Consider the following 5,822-nt stretch of genomic DNA (forward strand, 5'->3'; position numbering starts at 1 on the left):
ATAAGAAGGGCTGAGCAAAAGCGGTAACTTAGCCAAACAACGGTTTGCTAGGACAGGATGGTTAGAGGCTGACATGGCAATATGGGAGGCATGATATAGCAAGTGATAGGTAGCGCAGCATGGCAATAGAACGAACAACTAGCAAAGCAAAGATAGAAGTGATTTCGAGGGGTGGTCATCTTGCCTGCAAGGTTCTCAGAGTTGTCGAAAGCTTGATCCTCGTAAGCGTACTCAACAGGTTCCTCGTTCACGAACTCGTCTCCCAGCTCTACCCAAGACAAGAGCATAAGCAACGGAACCACAATCAATCACGAGAAATGCACAAGCAACATGATGCAAAATATGTATGATATGCAAGATATGATATGCTATTCATATGCGTGCTCCGGAAGGAAAATGATGAACAAGGCAGTAACTTGGAAAACCAAGCATGCCACTGTAAAGATGAGATGATTTCGGTCGAAATCGATATAAAGATCACCGGAAACGGATGTACGGTTTGCAAATGGCAAGCAAAACAAGAATGACACGAATCTGTGATCAACAGCATGATAGCACTTAAAATGCAACAAGTAACAAAGCTACAGCACTCCAACATAGCAACAAAGCATATGGCAGTAATCTACAGGAGATGATTGACAAAAGATGAACACTGAGCTATGGCTAGATCACAACATAACAATCTCAAACAAGCATGGCAAAAGTGCAAAAGATAACAGGATCACAGACTTAGTGAAATTACTGGACATGCAGAAAACAGCATCAGATAGCAATGTTCAGAGCACGAAATCAACATGCTACAGGAACTTAACATAGTAAAACAAGGCATTGCAGTATTCTACTAAATGCATATGACAAAAGTCCCTTACTGACCATAAGCCAAAAAGGACGAGAAGATATGATGGCAAGCATGTAAACATAGAAAGTTTCGTTATCAGGTTTCAGACTTAGCAAAAAACAGAGCATGACAGAAATAATAATATGAAGGCCTCTTAGTGAGCTTGATGCACTCACCATAAAGAAATTCATGTCAAAACAATCATACCTACAGTAAGATGGCATGTTTATGAAGGTATCCATGGAAAGAAAAAAAGCATAGCATGTATGGATCAACTACAACAAGCTTGGCAAAAATGAATATCACGTAAACAATCTGCCAGAAATATTTTATAGCAAAAGTACAGCAAGATTGAGTCATGCTATGGACCTCCATAATTGCAAACAAGGGAAGGAATGGATCAATTACAACTATATATAAAAATAATCCTTACTGAACATCTCCAAAATATGCATGGATCTCTCTATAGCATCAAGTTTACATGGCAACAAAATAACAGCAGACAAAGACTTGGAGAAATCACTCTCTGAAATCAGAAACATTACGGGGCCTAGTTTGCATGCTTGTGCTAGTCACCACAGAGATCACAAAAATACATGGCATATTCCACTGGAAAGATGGAATGGCATAAAATAAAACACATGTAGAGCTCATGCCCATAAGATGCACAGATTAAAAGATACAAAAATGACAAATCTCCAAGTTCTGCTAAGAACCAGCAGATAACAGCAACTAGCACTCTTGCACGAGAGATTTGGGCATCATGATGGCCTCTAATGAACATGGTGCAATTGAACAAAATGTAGAGCATCGCGAGTCGAACAATTTGACATATTACACGCACGAAACGAATCTATGTGGAGAGAGTTATGCAATGATGAACAGGGATACTTATTGCGAAAAAATCACAGACTTAGGAATTTTCGGGGGGGGGGGGGGTTTCGGGAAAAGTCAACCTTCCTGTCGCTGGATCCAGATCGGGGCCGGCGTTCGAGCTCGCTCGCCGGAGCTAGGGCGGAGGAGGAGGTGGTGGCCGGCCGGAGGAGAGGCGACGTGCGGCGGCGGGGCCCGGCGAGGAAGGCGGGGAGCCGCGGCTGCGCAGGGCGGCGGCGATGGCCGGCGGTGGCGGGGCACGCGGCGCACGGCGGCGGCCGGCGGTCGGAGGGCGGCGGCGCGGCAAGGCGAGGTGGCGGCGCGGCGCAGGAGGCGAGCGGGGGGAGGCGCGCGGCGGTGTACGGGCCAGCGGGCCCGCGGCAGGCTTGGGCGGGCCGGCGGGCGGGCGCGGCGTACGGCGCCACGTGGCAGCGCGCCACTGGTCCGGGGCGGCGGCGCGAATTGTCCGGCCGGCGGCGGACACGTCCGGCGCGGCGCGAGGAGCGGGTTAGGGTTTTGGACTGCGAAAATTTCGGGGGTCTCACATATTTATAGGTAGAGGGAGCTAGGAGGCTCCAAATGAGGCGCGGTTTTCGCCCACACGATCGTGATCGAACGACCTAGAGCATGGAAGAGAGTTTGGTGGGCTTTGGGCTGGTTTTGAGAGGGGTTTTTCTGCAACACACAAATGGACTTTGCGGATGCCCGGTTAACCGTTGGAGTACCAAACGACCTCCAAATGGAACGAAACTTGACCGGTGGTCTCCCGGTAGTATAACAAGGCCACTTGACAAGCCTCGGACCATTCCGAGAACGTTTGACGCCCGCTCACGAAAGAAAACAAGAGGGGTGCACAGGAGGAGATGGGAGCGCCGGATTGCAAAACGGACAACGGGGAAAATGCTCGGATGCATGAGACGAACACGTATGCAAATGCAATGCACATGATGACATGATATGAAATGCAAGACATGAACAAAATGCAAAACGAAAAACAAAACCCGACCACGGAGGGAATATCATAACACAAAGCCGAAAATGGCAAGAGTTGGAGTTACAAATATGGAAAGTTACATGCGGGGTGTTACAATTTTCTACCGGAGAGTCAAGACGAAAACGTGTGCCAACCCATATGCATAAGTTCACAATGTTACGGAACCCGCAAGTTGATCACCAAAACATACATCAAATAGATCACGTGAATATCCCATTGTCACCACAGATAAGCACGCAAGACATACATCAAGTGTTCTCAAATCCTTAAAGACTCAATCCGATAAGATAACTTCAAAGGGAAAACTCAATGCATCACAAGAGAGTAGAGGGGGAGAAACATCATAAGATCCAACTATAATAGCAAAACTCACGATACATCAAGATCGTGCCAAATCAAGAACACGAGAGAGAGAGAGAGAGAGAGAGAGAGATCAAACACATAGCTACTGGTACATACCCTCAGCCCCGAGGGTCAACTACTCCCTCCTCGTCATGGAGAGCATTGGGATGATGAAGATGGCCACTGGTGAGGGATCCCCCTTCCGGCAGGGTGCCAGAACAGGGTCCCGATTGGTTTTTGGTGGCTACAGAGGCTTACGGCGGCGGAACTCCCGATCTAGGTTATGTTCTGGAAGTTTGGGTATATATAAGAGGTTTTGGCGTCGGGAACAAGTCAGGGGGGTCTCCGAGGCGGCCACGAGGTAGGGGGGCGCGCCCAGGGGGTTAGGGCGCGCCCCCCACCCTCGTGGGTGCCTCGGGACTCTTCTGGCCCATCTCCAATACTCCGTGGGCTTCTTTTGGTCCATAAAAAATCCACAAAAATTGGCAGGTCAATAGGACTCCGTTTGGTATTCCTTTTCTGCGATACTCAAAAACAAGGAAAAAATAGAAACTGGCACTGGGCTCTAGGTTAATAGGTCAGTCCCAAAAATCATATAAAATAGCATATAAATGCACATAAAACATCCTAGATGGATAATATAATAGCATGGAACAATCAAAAATTATAGATACATTGGAGACGTATCAAGCATCCCCAAGCTTAATTCCTACTCGTCCTCGAGTAGGTAAATGATAAAAACAGAATTTTTTATGTGGAATGCTACCTAACATAATTTTCAATGTAATCTTCTTTATTATGGCAAGAATATTCGGATCCATAAGATTCAAGACAAAAGTTTAATATTGACAAAAAAATAATTATACTTCAAGCATACTAACCAAGCAATTATGACTTCTCAAAATAACATAGCCAAAGAAAGCTCATCCCTACAAATTCATATAGTTTGGCCATGCTTCATTTTCGTCACACAAAATGCTCCCATCATGCACAACCCCGATGACAAGCCAAGCAATTGTTTCATACTTTACTATTCTCAAACTTTTTCAACTTTCACGCAATACATGAGCGTGAGCCATGGACATAGCACTATGGGTGGAATAGAATATAATGATGGAGGTTGTGTGGAGAAGACAAAAAGGGAGAAAGTCTCACATCGACGCGGCTAAACAACGGGCTATGGAGATGCCCATCAATTGATGTCAATGTGAGGAGTAGGGACAGCCATGCAATGGATGCACTAGAGCTATAAATGTATGAAAGCTCAACAAAAGAAACTAAGTGGGTGTGCATCCAACTTGCTTGCTTACGAAGACCTAGGGCATTTGAGGAAGCCCATTGTTGGAATATACAAGCCAAGTTCTATAATGAAAAATTCCCACTAGTATATGAAAGTGACAATATAAGAAACTCTCTATCATGAAGATCATGGTGCTACTTTGAAGCACAAGTGTGGAAAAAGGATAGTAGCATTGTCCCTTCTGGGCCTTTCTTTTTATTTGGCCTTTCTCTCTTTTTCTTTTTTTATTTGGCCTTTCTTTTTTTGGCCTTTCTCTTTTTTTTTCTTTTTTTTCGGGACAATGCTCTAATAATGATGATCATCACACTTCTATTCATTTACAACTCAAAGATTACAACTCGATACTAGAACAAAGTATGACCCTATATGAATGCCTCCGGCGGTGTACCGGGATGGGCAATGAAAAAAGAGTGACATGTATGAAATTATGCATGGTGGCCTTGCCACAAATACGATGTCAACTACATGATCATGGAAGGCAATATGACAATGATGAAGTGTGTCATAATAAACGGAACGGTGGAAAGTTGCATGGCAATATATCTCGGAATGGCTATGGAAATGCCATAATAGGTAGGTATGGTGGCTGTTTTGAGGAAGATATAAGGAGGTTTATGTGTGATAGAGCGTATCATATCACGGGGTTTGGATGCACTGGCAAACTTTGCACCAACTCTCAAGGTGAGAAAGGGCAGTGCACGGTACCGAAGAGGCTAGCAATGATGGAAGGGTGAGAGTGCGTATAATCCATGGACTCAGCATTAGTCATAAAGAACTCACATACTTATTGCAAAAATCTACAATCATCAAAAACCAAGCACTACGCGCATGCTCCTAGGGGAATAGATTGGTAGGAAAAGACCATCGCTCGTCCCCGACCGCCACTCATAAGAAGGACAATCAAAGAAACACCTCATGCTTCAAATTTGTCACACAACGTTTACCATACGTGCATGCTACGGGACTTGCAAACCTCAACATAAGTATTTCTCAATTCCACAATTACTCAACTAGCACGACTCTAATATCACCATCTTCATATCTCAAAACAATCATCAAGTATCAAACTTCTCATAGTATTCAATGCGCTTTATATGAAAGTTTTTATTATACCCATCTTGGATGCCTATCATATTAGGACTAGTTTCATAACCAAAGCAAAATACCATGCTGTTTAGGACTCTCAATATAATATAAGTGAAGCATGAGAGTTCATCTATTTCTTCAAAATAAAACCACCACCGTGCTCTAAAAGGATATAAGTGAAGCACTAGAGCAAATGACAAACTACTCCGAAAGATATAAATGAAGATCAATGAGTAGTTGAATAATTATGTAACTATGTGAAGACTCTCTAACATTTAAGAATTTCAGATCTTGGTATTTTATTCAAACAGCAAGCAAAACAAAAGAAAATAAAATGATGCTCCAAGCAAAACACATATCATGTGGTGAATAAAAATATAGCTCCAAGT

Source organism: Aegilops tauschii, chromosome 6 (assembly GCF_002575655.3).
Source record: "Aegilops tauschii subsp. strangulata cultivar AL8/78 chromosome 6, Aet v6.0, whole genome shotgun sequence".
NCBI lineage: Eukaryota > Viridiplantae > Streptophyta > Magnoliopsida > Poales > Poaceae > Aegilops > Aegilops tauschii.